Consider the following 17,027-nt stretch of genomic DNA (forward strand, 5'->3'; position numbering starts at 1 on the left):
GTTCTAAATTTTTTGACCGAAGGATAACTGACCGATGGGGCCCACACGCGATCGATTTGGACTGATGAAAAGGTCCTTCAGTCCGTTTTCATCGGTTTGGACCGACCGTGTGTACGCGGCCTAACATGTCTGCCTAGTCCTCTCCTAATAGACGGAACATAACCCAAATGTCAAGATTAAAGGAAGCTGTGTCCGTCCATGGACTTTAGAGAAAAGGATTTTACGGTGAGTACAAAAATCCTATTTTCCCTGTTCCCTAGACAGAAATTAGCAGTTCTTGCTTGTAGAGTGGATGCAGCTTCACTGCTTGGGAGGGTTAGGACAATTCTCATGTTCAGTTGTGTCACAAGATAGAAAGTGGAGTTACCCTTTAATCTTTCAGTCTGTTCTAACTGAGTCAGCATTACAGAGTGATTTCCAGCCTTGTCCTCATCAACACTGACACCTGTGTTAACAAGAGAATCACTGAAATGTCAGCTGGTCCTTTTGTGACAAGGCTGAAATGCAACGGAAATGTTTTTTTTTTTTTAGGATTTGGTTCATTTTAATGGCAAAGAGGGACTTTGGAATTCATCTGATCACTCTTCATAACATTCTGGAGTGTATGCAAATTGCCATCATACCATCATCATAAAAACTGAGGGAGCAGACTTTGTGAAAATGAATATTTGTGCTAATATTCAGCTGGGAAATAAAAGGGGAAACCCCAGCTGACATTTATTTTTTCTGGATAGATGGTATGAGTGTTAGAGCCTCAGTGAGGTTTTACTATGGTTTATGTCTCTGCTGGAAACATTTCAGTGGCGTGTGGAAGGGTTAAAACCTCTGTTTTATTGCTGTCCTTGTGATAACATCCTCCTTATATATATATATATATGTGGGGTCACAGACAAACTAGACAGAAATTTGAACTCTTCCATATTTAGACTTTAACCAGTTAAGCCCCGGACCAATATGCAGCCTAAAGACCCAAGGTGTTTTTACAGTTCGGGACTGCGTCGCTTTAACAGACAATTGCGCGGTCGTGCGACGTGGCTCCCAAACAAAATTGGCGTCCTTTTTCCCCCCACAAATAGAGCTTTCTTTTGGTGGTATTTGATCACCTCTGCGGTTTTTAGTTTTTGCGCTATAAACAAAAATAGAGCGACAATTTTGAAAAAAATGCAATATTTTTTACTTTTTGCTGTAATAAATATCCCCCAAAAACATATATAAAAACATTTTTTTTCCTCAGTTTAGGCCGATACGTATTCTTCTACCTATTTTTAGTAAAAAAAATCGCAATAAGCGTTTATCGATTGGTTTGCGCAAAATTTATAGTGTTTACAAAATAGGGGATAGTTTTATTGCATTTTTATTATTTTTTTACTACTAATGGCGGCGATCAGCAATTTTTTTCGTGACTGCGACATTATGGCGGACACTTCGGACAATTTTGACACATTTTTGGGACCATTGTCATTTTCACAGCAAAAAATGCATTTAAATTGCATTCTTTATTGTGAAAATGACAGTTGCAGTTTGGGAGTTAACCACAGGTGGCGCTGTAGGAGTTAGGGTGCACCTAGTATGTGTTTACAACTGTAGGGGGGTGTGGCTGTAGGAATGACGTCATCGATCGTGTCTTCCCTATAAAGGGAATGATGCGATCGATGCGCCGCCATAGTGAAGGACGGGGAAGCCGTGTTTACATACGGCTCTCCCCGTTCTTCAGCTCCGGGGAGCGATCGCGACGGAGCGGCTATAAACAAATAGCCGCGCCGTAGTCCCGGATCGCTCCCCGAGCGGACCCGACCTCCGCATGTAGCGGGGGGGGGTCCCGATCGGACCCCCCACCCGCTAATAGGCGAGGACGTACGTGTACGCCCATGTGCCTGTACGTGCCATATTGTGGACGTATATGTACATGCGGGGGTCGGGAACTGGTTAAAGGCATAGTTCACCTTTAATGAAAAACTGCCTATGCAGACAAGGGGTGCCTGTAAAAAAAACAAACTGTGCAGCTATGCCTTTGCTATAGGTGCAGGCCAATTACTTACCACATGAAGCCTGGCTGAAAAATTCCCAGGTGACATCATCACATCTTGATGCTAAGGCACTCCCAGCTGTTACTTTTCACCTGTGCTACCACAGTATCAGGCTCTTTCTCTGATTTTAAACACCCTTAAGGCTTCATTTCCACTGGCGTTTTTACAGCCACTTTTCTGAGCATTTTTTACAGCTTAAAAACGCCTGTCCATGTTATTCTATGGCATCATGCCCACATAGACGTTTTTGAGCTGCAAATGGCATAGGCGTTTTTGAGCTGTAAAAAAAACGCAGGACCAGGGCGTTCTGAAGCTCCAGAGTAGAGCTGTAAAAACGCCAGACGTTAAAAACGCGCGAAAACGCTCAAAAACGCGACCGCGGCATTTTTAAAGCTGCAGCTCACAAAAATTTTTTTTTTTTTTACAAAATAAACATGGACAGGCGTTTTTAAGCTGTAAAAAAGCCTAACAACAGTGGCTGTAAAAACGCCAGTGGAAATGAAGCCTTAAAGTGCTTTCTACCACTGCAGCTCTGAGCTCAGCATTTCAGAGCTTGCTCCTGCGATGGTGAGGGCGAATAGTAACAGCTGGCAGTGTCTTAGTAACATCCTAGCAACAAAGCAGGACACAATGATGCAATCTCTAGGAGTTTTTCAGTCGGGCTTCAGGAAGTACAGTGAGGGGAAAAATGTTTTTGATCACCTGCTGATTTTGTATGTTTGCCCCCTGACAAATGATCAGTCTATAATTTTCATGGTAGGTTGATTTTAACAGTGAGAGACAGAATAACAACAAAAATATCCAGAAAAACGGATTTAAAAAAAGTTATAAATTGATTTGAATTTTAATGAGTGAAATAAGTATTTGACCCTTTCGCTAAGCATGACTTAGTACTTGGCAAAACCCTTGTTGGCAATCAGAGGTCAGATGTTTCTTGCATTTGGCCACCAGGTTTGCACACATCTCAAGAGGAATTTTGTCCCACACCTCTTTGGAGATCCTCTCCAAGTCATTAAGGTTTTGATGCTGATATTTAGTAACTCGAACCTTCAGCAAACATATTTTCTATGGCTAGGCCACTCCAGGACCTTTAATGTGCTTGAGCCACTCCTTTGTTGCCTTGGCCATTTGTTTTGGGTCATTGTCATGCTGGAAGACCCATTTTTAATGCACTGGCTCAGGGAAAAAGGTTGTCACCCAAGATTTGACAGTCCATCGTCCCTTTTATGCAGTGAAGTTGTCCTGTCCCCCAAAGCATAATGTTTCCCCCTCCATGTTTGGCAGTGACGGAGGGGTTCTTGGGGTCATAGGCAGCATTCCTCCTTCTCCCCCAAACACAGCAATGTGAGTTGATGCCAAAGAGCTTGATTTTTGGTCTTGTCATGACCACAACACTTTAGCCTCGTACACACGCTCGTTTTTCACGGCAAGAAAACTGCTGGCAGAGCTTTTTGCCGAGAAAACCGTTTGTGTGTATGGTTTCTCGTTGAGTAAAATGTTGATGGGAAAAAAAAGAGAACCTGCTCTCTATTTTCTCGTCACGAGTCTCAATTTTCTCGTCGGGCTGGTTTACGACGAGAAAAACGTTTGTGTGTAAGCTTTTCCGCACATGGTCGGAATCAAGTATGAGACGGGAGCGCACCTTTGGTAAAACTAGCGTTCGTAATGGAATTAGCACATTCGTCACGCTGTAACAGACTGAAAAGCACGAAGACTGAAAAGCGCGAATCATCTCTCACCAAACTTTAACTAACACGCTGTAACATGAGATTAGCAAAAGCGGCCCCAAGGGTGGCGCCAGTGGAATCAAACTTCCCCTTTATAGTGCCGTTGTATGTCACTGCATTTGAGAACAACAATATTTTGGCTTGACAGTGTGTATGCAAGGAAAGCTAGACAAGAATCACATCGAGAAAAACTACTTTTTTTTTTACGACGGGATTCTCGGCCATGTGTAGGAGGCTTTTCACACAGTTCTCCTCTAAATCATTCAGATGTTCATTAGCAAACTTCACTCAGGCCTGTACATGAGCTTTCTTGAGCAGGGGGACCTTGTGGGCGCTGCAGGATTTCAGTTTTTCTTGGTGTGACTATGGCCCCAGCTGCCTTAAGATCGTTGACAAGATTCTCCCGTGTAGTTCTGGGCTGATTCCTCACCGTTCTCATGATCATTGAAACTCCACAAGCTGAGATCTTGCATGGAGCCCCAGACTGAGGGAGATTGACAGTTATTTTGTGTTTCTTTCATTTGCGAATAATCACACCAACTGTTGTCACCCTCTCACCAAGCTGCTTGGTGATGGTCTTGTAACCCATTCCAGGCTTGTGTAGGTCTACAATCTTGTTCCTGATATCCTCGGACAGCTCTTTTGTCTTGGCCATGGTGGAAAGATCGCTTCTCGGCCTTTTGACTAAGATCAAGTGTAGTATCTGTTCTTATCAGTTGCTAGTAGGTGGTGCTATGCTAACTGTCCTGAGTACACGGCGAGGTGGAAAGGGATGGCGGTTGGCAGATGCTAAACCTGCTGGCGTGGAGGTGGAAGCCTTCTGATTTAGACGGAGAAACATGAGGTCGAAGCTGAAGGGCCGGGCCCCTGGCCTGGATTTTGTGGTGCCTGCCCCTGTCAGTTGTTCGGGAGAGAACACTAGCTCCTCCTTCCCCTTGGGAAACGATTAGTATTTCCCGAACGTGATTAGGTGGGAGTGATGGGAGTAGCCTATTGGTGTGGGTTCTCCCCAATCTCTCAGAGCTCCTACCTTCCTGGCTGGGATGGGTGCTGCTGGTCCGGGTCCGTTGAAAAGCCTGTGGAGATAGTGCCCCTGGTGTGTCCAGGGGTGCCATACATTGCACGAGTGTTTGAGAGGGCACTTACTCGTATGGAACCAGGGCCACGTCTCCACATACACTTTTTACCACCTGCCTCTAGGGCCGGGCCTTTTGGCTGGGACCAGAGGAATTTTTGTTTCCTGGCCGGAGGGCCGGCAATCGTATGGTCACTTTCTACTCTACATCTCCCACCTTCCTTCTCCCCCACTTTCTTTTTTATTTTTCCCCTTGTGTTGTCACTTTTATGTCTTTTTTTGTTTGTTGCACGTTTGTAGACCTTGGGCCAGATCCACATAGGGAGTACGCCGGCGTATCTACTGATATGCCGGCCTACTTTCAAATTACCCGCGTCGTATCTTTAGTTTGAATCCTCAAACCAAGATACAACGGCTTCTGGGTTCGATCCGACAGGCGTACGGCTTCGTACGCCTTCGGATCGTAGGTGAAATACTTCGGCGCCCGCTGGGTGGAGTTTGCGTCGTTTTCCGCGTCGGGTATGCAAATAAACTTTTTCCGACGATCCACGAACGTACACGCGGCCGTCGCATTCTCTTACGTCGTCTCTAGTCGGCTTTTTGCAGCGTATAGATAGACTTGCCATGTTAAAAATATGGCCGTCGTTCCCGCGTCGAAATTTGAATTTTCTTTTTTTTTTCGTAAGTCGTCCGTGAATAGGGATGGACGTAAGTCACGTCTACGTTAAAAAAATTACATCGTTGCAACGTCATTTCGCGCAAAGCACGGAAGGGAAACTTCGAAACGGAGCATGCGCAGTTCAATTAGCACGGGGACGCGCTTCATTTAAATGAATCACGCCCCCTACCCGCCGATTTGAATTCCGCCGCCAGAAATACACTACGCCGCCGTAACTTACGGCGCAAAATCTTTGAGGATTTGAAAGTACGCCAGGTAAGGTACGGCGGCGTAGCGTATCTGATACGCGGCGCAAGTGTAAATGTCTGTGGATCTCGCCCCTTGTGTGTGATTAGTAGGGTGCCGGTCCTCGGGCCAGCCCTGAACGTCTTGGGAGTGGGTGGACATGGCCTTCTGGCTTAGTTCGCCTGCTCTCATGCGGTCTCCCTTCGGGGGAGCCCCACCTGGGAGGGTTCTGTTTCGGCAGACCCTCCAAGGAAGTTGGGTCCATGTCGGCATTGGCTGCATGGACCACTGATTACTCTAGTCCCCGTCTGGAGCCTAACGACCCGGGGGATCGGGGTCAGGCCCTTTGTGAGGAGGGCCGTTTGACGCAACACCCGTTGCACGTTTTTGTGATTACACTCTTTATGTGTGTGCACATTTTTTCTGCACCAGGTGGAGTTTTTGGGTTGTGTTTTGCATGCCACAGGCTTTTCAATAGAAAAAAAAATGGTGGAAAGATTGGAATCTGATTGCGTCTGTGGACAGGTGTCTTTTATACAGGTAACGAGATGAGATTAGGAGCACTCCTTTTAAGAGAGTGCTTCTAATCTCAGCTCATTACCTGTATAGAAGACACCTGGGACCCATAAATCTTGCAGATTGATAGGGGATCAAATACTTATTTTACTAATTAAAATGCAAATCAATTTATAACTTTTTTGAAATTAGTGTTTCTGGATATTTTTACTTTATACTTTGTCAATGGGCAAACGTACAAAATCAGCAGGGGATCAAATAATTTTTTTCTCTTGCTGTATGTAAATGACCCACACCTATAGCAAGGGCATTTTTCAACTTTGGCCAAACTTTTGTTTTTATCTGCAGTAGCCCCTTACCTGCATAGGCAGTTATTTGGTAAAAGTGAGTGAGTGAGAAACTTATATAGCGCAACACATGCAAACTGAATCGCCTCTGGGCGCTTAGTATCCTTTCCCTACTGTACTTTTGCCCTCAGAAAAGATGGGTTTTGAGTTTTTTTCTGAAGGCCAGGTGATTCACCTCCAACCGGATGCTGGTTGGTAGAGCGTTCCATAGTCTAGGTCAGGCATGTCCAAAGTCCGGCCCGCGGGCCAATTGCGGCCCCCGTTCAAGTTTAATGTGGCCCCCCTGGTAATTTTGATATATATTGTATTTATTGGCGCTGCCTCGGAGGGGGGAATGAGTGCTGTCAACAAATTACATACAGGAGAATCTCTTGTTTACTCTGTGGCATCTGTACTAAGAAGTCCCGTCTCCTGGGCTGCCATTGGACGACTCCTCTGTCTATCATAGGAGGCAGGACATTGTAAACAGGAGATTCTCCTGTATGTAATCTGTTGGTGCTCGTCCCGCCCCCCCATCCCCTCTGAGGCTGCAGATGGGCATCGATCAGGCTGCATTTATTGCAATGGCGAGGCTGCAGATGAGCACTGATTAGGCTGCATTGATGAGCACTGACCCTAATTTTGCTTCCCAGTTCTTTATTTAATTTTTTTTCTGAAACTTCCCTCCTAAAGTTAAGGCGTGTGTTATACGCCGATAAATACGGTGTATCCAAATAACACGCCTAAGCTCATCTCTTCACCACACACAGCCACAAAGGCAAGATAATTCTTGCTGCGTAGTGTATTATGGCTCAGGCGTACACACTTCGACCAAATTTTAATGGTTCAAAAAATGCCTGGCCAAATGGTCGGCCCTCCCGCATGTTCACTTCAACAAATCTGGCCCTCTTTGAAAAATGTTTGGACACCCCTGGTCTAGGTCCTTGGATTCCAAATCTTCGTTTTCCTTTGGACTTGTATCTGGAGTAGATTTTGGTTGGTGGATCGCAGAACGCGATTGGGGTTGTGACATTTTAATTTTTCGCATAGATATTGGGGGGCCTTTCCTTGAACACACTTATGTGTCAGACAGAGTGCCTTAAAAGTGATTCTGTCTTTTACTGGCAACCAATGAAGGGATCTCAGTAAAGGTGAGATTGATTCCCATGTTTTTTTCCCAGTCGAGCGGCCGTATTTTGAACGACTTGCAGACGAGTGATTTGGTATTTTGGGAAAGGTGAAAGGTGAACAAACCCTTTATCAAGATCCCCTGGCTAAGGTAGGATAATGAAAACACACGGTCAATTACTATTTCCAAGCCCAACCCTCCCACCTTGCCCCACAGAAAAGAAAGACAAGACTCAGAATGCATTGCAACACGTAATTACAAAGCTTACAATTTATTGGTGGAAAGGACATTCGGGCCTCGAAAAACGGGACCATAAAAAATAAAACAAAAGCATGTGGGTGGGGGAGGAATATCTAGAAAACAGGGAACAACATGGTTTTAGGGAGAGGGAGATTTCAGAGGGTAACTGACAGAGAGGGCAAGGAGGTGGGTGGTTAGATTATTCATTCCCCCCCAACTCCATTCTCACGTTACCACCCTCCTGCCATTGATCTGAGGTAAGTTGTGTGTGTGTATATATGATGTTTAATATTAATAACTTAGCCTATTTTACTGAAGATAAAAGCTTATAAAAACAAAAACATAGAAGGGCGGGGGAATCAGCCTTGTTTCCATAGAAAGAGTTAACATACCAAAAAAAGCCCTGAGCTTGCACTCCCTCCCATGTAACCATTCCACTGCCATCATTTTATGCCAGGCAGTGGGACAGCCTTGCAGGTGCTAACTCTCCCGATAATTCTGGGTGCAGACTGACTCCCCCCCCACCTCAGCGTTCAAAAGAGCTGTTCAATTCAAGAAATTTCAGGAGCACAACACTATAGAGAAGGAAAAGGGAGAAAGACATAAAAAAAATCCTAAATGTTAGCATGGCATTTTCATTTTTTTTCAATTTTTTTTAATACAGCATTTATAGGCTCTCTGCATATAAAGATTACAGTAAAAAAATAGACAGGCAATATTTCTTTGTAGGATAGGGGGAAAAACGGAGAGAAATCAGAAAAGAGAAGGGGTTTGGGGGAGTCCCTGAAAAGATACATAGACACAGACATTACTAGACAACAGTTAACCCCCTTTGTTTTTTTTTTCCTTTTTTTTTTTGTTTCATAGAACATCAAAGCATAGATAAGATTGCAGAAGGGGCCGAAGTGCCCTTTCTAATGGCATGAAGAGGGAAAATACCTCTCATTTGGGGTAAACAATTCCTCTGGTTTATACATGTTTCCCAATTTAAAAAAAGAAAAAAAAAGGCAAAATGATTAAAGGGAAAATATACTCTATTTGGTATTAACCCTAAACTTAATATACATTTTAGAGATTGGCACCATTGCTTGGCTTTCGTTTCTAATACACTGTTTAATTAGTGCCATGCTGCTGTAGAGCTAGTCTCTTAGGTACATACATGTTTAAAGGGCGCAAGAGGTTGCTTTGGACTCTTATGTAACAACTGGAGTAAGGATACAGCGTAGATATTCTGCATAACAACCATATCAGTCAATTAAATTTTCTAACCTGAAGGAGGAAATAGCTGGAATTTTATTTGTTGCTATAAGCCATACCTTCACTTTATCTTCCCTCCAGTTTTTGAATCGGCCCCCTTGCTCAATTCATCTTTCATATCTTGTGTCTATAAGGCATTCTGACAAGTAACGACCAGGCAATGTTGCTATGCTCTGCAGTACTATGTATTGCAAAAATTACGTTTAGAAGAGTATATTTCCACCTCCAAACTGAATCATAAGGCAGTGCTGACCAACTATGTTGTGTGGTGCTTTGCAAATCAAAAACAATAAAAAAACTGAAAGAGGCCTACTAAAAGAAATGGAAAAGCTAAATATATATTGGGCTAAGAAGACACGAACGATTACACAGGTTACACTAGACCTCAGGGAGGTGTGTCGGATAACCTTGGCCAAACATTGAGCTATAGGACTGCCTGACACTGTCCTATATATCAATATGAACCCAGTATTGCCTTACCCTCTATTCATAAAAATCTTAAAACTCTGTGGGGCAACAAGTGTAAAGAGAGTTAAGAAGAATATCTACAGGCCACTCTATATTAATATGAAACACTAGCTAAGCTTGGCCTGATATGGCCAAGACAGGAGGTCACCCTATACTAGATAGGAGCCCAGCACTAAGTCTATCCTGATGGCCAATGCTCAAGTAATCCCTTATACTATACATATGGCGTAGGCTGGGCCTATGGCATGTGAACCCTCCAGGCTTGCCCATGGTAGGAGCCAGGCTTGCTCATTCCTAGTCTATATATCATTCTGAATATAAAGTTCTTTAGTGTAAGCAAACCGTGCCTGAGTCTAGGGAGAGGACGGGGTAAGTTAGGAAGGGGCTGAGGACAGATAAGGCAATATAAATGGGTTGTGCATGTCAGTGGTTGGGTATCAACCTGGTTATTTGGGATAGGTAAAAAGTGCCATATAAAGGGGATTTTTGTTAACCCACTAGCACCCCCACAGCCAGTCACCATCCATTCAATACATCTGCACTGGTAAACCTACACTAAAATTTCAAACATCCCTATACAACCTAGGTAAATGGATATATGTCCAATGTCATCTTTCCTCTCCTGAAACCACATTTCCTGTACAACCATAGGTTCCTTTGAGGCATACATATGGAATAAAGAACAACAAGATCTGGGCTATTAACTAAGTACACAAACTTCCCTTTGGTGAAAAGGGCAAGTGAGCTGACCTAGGAAAAAAACAAAACAAAACACATAACAAAGGAAAACAGTAACTAATAAACCACTGGGAATCCTAATATAGGACCTAGAGGATGAACCCTTACAGAGGCCAGAAACAAACATTGCAAAATAATCCGTTACCCTATGTTGTCTGTGGAATTCTGTAAGCTCACTAAAGTACACAGAGGTAGGTGGAGGAAAAGTAAAAATGCTGATTTATTTATACAGAAAGTTTGTTGAAAAAGAACCCCAAGTGTGAGCATAAATGACCTCCACACATAGTTGTGGTAGAACAAGACATTAATATCACCTACGAAGATACCTAACTGATGGGATCAAAGGCAATATGAGAACTCACAACCCCCAAAAAACATGACATAAGCTCCCCCGAGTGATGGGGGTGTGTTATAACGGCACAGAGATGAATGTGGCACTGCAACGTCACGGGTGACTAATAAACCTGCAGACCAGTCAGCAAATGGTGCATGCATTACAAGCAAGGCTGCAAGATTATCTATACCACCTAATGCATTCTGCATAAACTCTGTAATATTTGAGGTGTAGGTAGATGCTGGTGTGTGATAAGTGTAACACGGTAGTTACCACAGCAGGTTAAAAAAGTAAAGAGATTGGGCAATCTGTACACAGGGAAGAACCAGAATTAGAATATGGGAATACTCAGCTAGGGACCCCCCCCCCCCTTTTATTTTTTATACTGCAAAATGGCTGGTAATGGGAAGCAAACACTGAGGTGGTTGCTGTCCCCTACATGCCTTACCATAATTTACCCAGGTAATTTGAGATGAATACTTTTAGAAACATTTAAAAGGCCAAAATAAGGCAAGGTGCTACAAGCACAGTGCTGTAAGCCACAACAACCTATTAAAAATGTTCGCAAACCGATCTGACTTCAGTAAACAGAAATGGAGCTGCTGGGCATTGCAGCACATCAAATCTTATTCATTGAGGGCTCATTCAAGATAAGTGGCATCTAGTATACACATATACTATAATGTCAGGCTGTGCTAATTAATGTGGGCAGTCAAAACTGTCATTCACACATTGGGTAGTGATAGTAAAAAGACAATATATATACTGACACATTCCCATGCATTATCTGTTTCTCCTCTGTCATCCAGAAAGAGAGGTACTCTTATGTTTTTGTGGGAATAAATGTGGTGAACTGTGCAAGAGCCTGCCTTCACTTGGACTCCCCAAACCATACTTCCAGACAGAGGACAACTGAAATGGTTGTAGGATGACCACATACATACCGCAAATACATTAACAATATCAGCTGATATATATCTGCCCTGAAATTCAGTGGCCCAGTTAAAGAATATCTAATAATGGTGTCAACAATGGTGTCTTTTCTGTACTTCATCAATTTCACTTTAAACAGTTTATTTAGGGCACCAGCCCTGATTTGTTAAGACCATTCCATCCAAAATGGATATTTCAGTTTACTGAAGATGCTGGAGAATAAATAACAATATATCTCTCAGGCACTCAAGGAAAAAAAAACTATTTATGATTACACATGATCAGATGATGGAAGTCAGAACTTCAACCTAACCTAAGAAAAATTCCCTTGCAAAGTGAAATGCATATCTACCTTTAGTAAATCAACACCCATATGATTAAAACTAAAAAGAATGCAAAATATGGTCACGATTTAGTTTTATGATAGTTGCTTACTATTGTAATGCAGAGTGCTGCTTGTTTGTGAACTGCAGCCATTATGAAGAGGGTCTTTTGCTACTTTTCGGGATTTGTATCTATTTTATATTACAGAGAATGCAACAAGAGGAAGAAAAGGGTTCAGGGTGGGCAAAAACAAAGCCATGAACTATGGCAAAAAGATCCTGTGACTGACTGCAACAAGTTGGCAGTCAATGTCTGAAATATCACTTTTGGGTGGAATGCATCTGAAGGGAGGAACTGCTTAAAGTTACAGTCAGACGAATTTGTGCGGCTAGGGGTGGTCGCTGACAAGAATCCAATACATGCGAACAACAATGTTATTCGCACGTAACCACTTATTCGAGCGATTACATTCGAATACTGACCCAGCCAGTTTGCGCCAAGTGTCAATGTTTCAGCTGAGTTTTGGCCACAGGTAATTAGCCAGTTTGTATGCGACCATAGCACAGAGCGTTGCTGCATCCAGAGGCACCATTTAACCACATCTGAACGCAGAAAACAAGCCAAACATTTTGGCCCATCTGAGCCTTGGTTTGTGTTGCTTGTACCATCCAGTCAAACTCATTAATAATCTCAGTATAAAAAGAATGAGGGAAAGAATACGTTTTGCTGTGGGTGAAGCAAACTAAGAAACAATTCTTTCCTCTAAATTTTTTTAAACACTTCCCTCTATGTATTAAGAGTACACTTGTACAGAACTATTAACTGTACAGCCCTTATCGGACACAACCTGATAACAGTCTTTTGCATATGCATAAATATGGTCATTTGGGGAATTCTAGAACTCTACATGCATAGCTATACAGAGTGTTTTACTATCCTACTAATATCACAAATTCACTGTTCTATAAAAATATAGAATAGTGCACCAACATTAGTACTCTGTCACTTGTATTATCATTTTTGTATACGATTGCCTAAATGGCAGCATACAAATCTATTATGGTGAATAAATCTTTATTACACCATAATACTAACCTCAATAAATGGCTTTTCCTGCACTGACAAGTTAAATATAACCTGAATTACATGGATTTGAAGAGTTGGCATTTTTTTTACATTTAAATTTGCTTCTATCTGGAAACAGCGGAGGTTGTTACTGTTTTTGCTAAATCACAGCTTCCAGGAAACTAATAAGACTGTATTTTTGATATGCTTATTCAATCATAGGATGGCCAATTCCACTGTGTTTTGGAAAGCCAAGGGCTAAAAGCTTGATCTTTGTAGTATTCTGAAGTAAAAATCTTCTATGTAACATTTGAAACTTAATGGTTGATTTATAAATGTATTCACACAAGATGCATACAATTTTCAGCCAGGAATACAATTAGAAAAATGTGTGAATCCTAAGTGAGTCTTGTGTGAACATGTTTATAGATGTACCCCCTTATTAATGTTAAAATACAAGTCTAGCTGGAGACTTTTTTTTGTGGGAAAAGATTGTCTGTCTGAGATTTCTCTAGCTAACAGAAGTAGGGTTTGTAGTAGTCGGATTTTATCTGTAGTGCTAATTGCTGCTAAAGCTGGATACACATAGGCCGGAAATTGGGAGTCATTTTCCATAAAAAAAAATAGCAGTCATTTGGCCCGTGTACGTTGGCCTAGCTGACAGATGTCGGCAATTTGGTTGACTTCTGTGGCATGAGTATGCTGGAAAACCAGCTTCCGACCAACTCCCGATCAGCGCTCTCAGCCAATGTCAGAGCACAATAGCTAAGCGGGGAGATCGATATACATACGTTGCATAGTAAGCACAGTGACTCCGACCGTAGCCGACAGTTTTTTTTTTTTGTTCAACCCGCTGAGTTGAAAGGAAAAAAATGATTAACGTGTACCAGGTTTAAAATGTAAATATTCTCTATAGTAAGAACAGTCCTGCTGTTCGGGCGCTGTGTTAGGTGGGGATGGGATAGGTCAGGTTCTTGTCAAAGAGAGACATTTTAGTCTTCATGGAAATGCCATTTAAATATCTGCTTGCCAAAGTATTTGACCGATGATATAGATTTTTGTCTAATAAGTAGAGCTGTTAATTACATTTAGAAATATTTTTTTTTTAAAACAAAAGCTACTCTTTTTTTTAAATGTAGGTTGGAGTTTCATTCAGATATGAATGATTTTAGTAATAGGATTTAATGGTTTTAGAAAACTGGGGGGCAGGCATTCTTGCATATTACATATAGAGACTATTATAGGTTGAGTGAAAACAAGAGACCCCAAGCCTGAAGCAAGAATTATTATAACATGGAACATTGACAGGAATCTTTAAATGTAGCTTCACTTTTGGAAACAGCATAAGTCTGGACCAGCCCTAACTGAAAATGTGTATTAACTGAACCTTTTCGTTTTTCTCTAAGACATCCAACAAAAAAAAAGGATCCTGCTCTGAGCCAAACTGTTCACAGTTTACAATGTTTGGAATATAGGCCAAAACTGAGAGCGCACTTTTAGATACCTTTTGTAGATGTGACATTCAGCTCTCATATAAAAGTATGCTTTGCTGTCCAGGAAATGTCTGGCATATTCAGTATGAGATGCCCTAAAAGGTGGCAAAACAGTTTTTTGTTTCCTAAAGCAACCAAACTGTTTAATTTCTCCATAACCTGGAAAGAAGAAAATGGTGCCCGATCTTCCTTCATGAGGCTAAATGTGATGCTTCCCTGACATGAAAGGATAGGGCTAATTTATAACAACTGAAGAAAAAGAAAACTACCCATAGCAATCAAACATGCATTCAATTTCTAGAAAATGCTTGGTAACTATGGGCAATACACACTTTTCTCCAGTATATTCCCTGTGAGCAGATCGCCCTATGAACGGAATGTAAATACAGCACTTTTTTAAACCACCGTAGTTAAACACCACTTGCATAGCTCTTCTACTGATTCCTGCCTGGTAACCCTTCAAGTGCTGGAAAGGAAAGTGGGTTGGGCAGTAACACAGATTTTATAGTATGGGGGTATAACAGACGTGACCATGTCCAGCAAAAGGTATACATATGTTAAAGTGTACCAAGCACCCATATACAATCAAGGCAACCACTTCGTCCAAACAGGCCTGTTGACAAGCTATGAACAACTGACATAACTCTGAGTGTCGTAATCAGACAGGCTAATAAATGGTTTGACTCCTACAAAATAGCTGAACCCTTCTGTATATGAGCAACAGGAGAGGTCCACTTAAAATCCTTCTTATGGTCATCCAAAAACCTACCTGCAAGTGCAAGCTTACAAGATTTTATCACATAAGCACTGATGGTTCTGACAACCTAAAGTCTATAATAAGATTGCCACTCAGCATGATAAAATAGTATTTGAATATATATATATATATATTTATATATACACATCTACATACACACACAATACAGAGGCAACAAAGGTTGCAAGCTAGCTGTTAACGTGCAGGCATAATATTGCAGATACATTCTGCACCATTAAGAAGCAAATATCATTATAAGATGACATTTAAAAACCAAGCAGCGTCCTTGTTGCCTATGTGAGGAAATCCCGCAAACCTTGCTGTTGTCTTTGGATTCGATTTGGTAACAGGATTATAGGCCTCCCTAATGACTGTTTTCCAACCATCCCTGATGCTGAACTATAGTCTAACCTGAGTGAGGGGGTACTTGGGGGGGAGGGGGGAACATTCAGGCTGTCACCTGTGATTAGGGCTGTCAGCAGGCAGGCTGGTATCATCTGGCTTTCAGGCCCTTAGTAATATAATACACCTGCAATAGAATACAACCTATAATGCACCTGTAATGTACAGTGCAGACATACGTAAGTACATCTACCACCTGTACACAGTGGTGGTCACCCATTTTGTGTTATTAAAAATATTCAGTCTGTTGACTCACAAGGAGTGAGCACCACTGAAACATGACATACAAAAATCGCTTTACTTGTTTCAGAAATTTCTGATTACTTTTTTTATTTATTTTTTGGAAAGCTTTATTCTGACCACTGACTCTCCCAACAAAATGGGCCCACCACAGTGTGCAGGTGACTAGTCCACTTTTGCATGTCTCCATGTCTTACCAGAAGTATAAAAATCTTATCACATAAATCTCTGTCTAAAGAATAAACTGTACCGCCTTCATGGCCTATCGCAGCAATTAATGGGTTATTTTGAAGAACAGAATGAGAAAGATCTGCTTGGAAACCCGTAAAATGAAAAAAAAAAAACAAAAAAACGTTTTAGTTTTTTTTGATAGTTTTGTGTTTCGTATATAGACCTAAATATACAGACCCTCCCACAAGAAAATACAAGAAAACATTGAGATTGAGCTTTGTTTTAACCCTGTGTTGTGACGCAGCTAGTGTGTCTCTGCACCTTAACCCTACCAGAGAGAAGCATGGAAGGGTTTTTATGTCTACATTCCAGACGGGGAACAAAATGGTAGTAAAGGAGTATTATAGTGACAGGATGACCCCAGACCAGAATGTGCATGTATGCATATATACGTATATATGAATATATACGTATATATTTTAGAAGAATCTTTCTTCACTTGTGAGAAAAACAACTTGTGCACAAATTCAGGCAGAGCAAATTCAAGCAGACTTCCATTTTGTGGTTCTTGTGTACACTGACAGAGTCAGGTGACTCCTCAATTTTTTATAAATATACAGATAAGTTGGAGGGGTATCTTATGGAGAGAAATGGGAAAGGGGTGTGTGTCTGTACTCACAACTCCTATATGTTTCAGTTCACTGGTGAGCCCAGAAGCTCGGCCTCAGGTTGCATAATAATTAAGGTCCAGAGGCATGGAACATATAGAACCTGAGAGTGTTCCGAGACAGAAAGCAGATTCTGACCCACAGAAGGGGATAAAAAGAAAAAGAAAAAGAAAGCCATAGCAGTGTCCTTTAACCCCTTCAGTGCCCCAGTAGTATTTTCCAGCAGTGAAGAA

The 17,027-nt window shown here is 41.9% G+C and overlaps 1 pseudogene; it reads left to right on the forward strand.

Annotated features, from left to right (window-relative positions):
- Window positions 1-4,418: 4,418 nt before the first annotated feature.
- On the forward strand, window positions 4,419-4,510 carry LOC120919669 (annotated as a pseudogene).
- Window positions 4,511-17,027: the final 12,517 nt, after the last annotated feature.

Source organism: Rana temporaria, chromosome 12 (genome assembly GCF_905171775.1).
Source record: "Rana temporaria chromosome 12, aRanTem1.1, whole genome shotgun sequence".
Lineage (NCBI taxonomy): Eukaryota > Metazoa > Chordata > Amphibia > Anura > Ranidae > Rana > Rana temporaria.